Below are 1187 nucleotides of genomic sequence, written 5' to 3' on the forward strand. Positions count from 1 at the left end.
CTTTGGCAGCATGTGTTTTTTGTTGGTTGTTTGGGCAATATCCAAATTATGCAAAAAAAAAAATACAAAAGTAATTGGACCATGCTGTGTAAATTCAGTCCAATCTACTTTTCTTGGACTGCTCATCGACTGGAACGCAGTGATGTCGCCGCGTTGCTGTAAGATCTAAACGGCCAATCAGATCGACGATATTGTCCTTTAGACTTTGTCGCCCACTACATTTGCACGTAATAGAAAGTTTGAAGCGATATCCTGTGATGTCATATTTTAACCAGACTAGTCAATTGGATAGCGATTTTGGCCTTAGATCAAAAGTTTCAAGGGAGCGGGAAATAAACACAAAAAGTGTGATGTCGGTGTTTCCATGAGGAGGTGGCGGTTCTAAAGAACATCCTCAGAGAAACCACTATCAACTCTTGATATTGATCACGGAAAGTTTGACCTTGACCATGTCTCTTGTCTGTTTTCAATGTAACAAGTCAATGTTGTTTTCCCTGTATTTGTGAATTATTTGTGTGATTGCATGTTTTGCTTCTGTTTCACCCAGTTTTTCTGTTTCATTAGCCATTCGGTGCAGGTCTATTAACATGCACATAGTGTTGCAGTGCTAAGAGCTGCTCTGTGGCAGCTGCAGCCACAAGGGAAGTGATGACTGAAACCTCGAAACCAGAGGAACCGCGTTTTCTATTTTTTTCTTTTATCTTTTAAGTGGCACGCCATTGGATGACTTGTCATGCTAATTCACTCTTATCTAATGGTTCCCTTTTCATTGCTGTTTCTATTTATTGAGGTTCCTTTTTCAACACTAGCCCTGTTAAAAAAAAAAAAAAAGCCTCCTTTCAGCGTATTAAATTGCAGATTTGCTAGGATTTCACAGCTTTATGCCCAATGCCCATCTTTATGTTGAATGTAAATTAAACTGTTTGCTATGCATGGAGTTGTTGCCTTTTGAATGCATTCCACACAGCAATATCTAATGCTGCGAAACATTGCCTCAAATAGGATATGAAAAAAAAAACAATTAGTGTGAATGCTGTGCAATATTACGTCACTGTAGAGTATCAAATATGGTATTTACTATTTGAAACTCGATCCACATGCTGGCTGTCACATCTCACCCTTCTGAAAATGTTTTCTACACTTCAATTTAAATTTGAAAATGAAAAATAAATGCCGGTGCTGTAAAT

At 38.1% G+C, this 1187-nt stretch overlaps 1 protein-coding gene across 2 annotated transcripts in view; it reads left to right on the forward strand.

Annotated features, from left to right (window-relative positions):
- Positions 1–937, forward strand: part of LOC147135732 (coiled-coil domain-containing protein 74A-like) — a 5729-nt gene extending 4792 nt beyond the window's left edge. For both annotated transcript variants that reach the window (XM_086054487.1, XM_086054488.1), the window contains exon 7: positions 1–937. This exon is cut by the window's left edge and continues 1022 nt beyond it. The gene's annotated coding sequence lies outside the window, so the exon portion shown is untranslated.
- Positions 938–1187: the final 250 nt, after the last annotated feature.

This window comes from Filicampus tigris, chromosome 15 (genome assembly GCF_054856515.1).
Source record: "Filicampus tigris isolate MCC_2025a chromosome 15, RoL_Ftig_1.0, whole genome shotgun sequence".
Lineage (NCBI taxonomy): Eukaryota > Metazoa > Chordata > Actinopteri > Syngnathiformes > Syngnathidae > Filicampus > Filicampus tigris.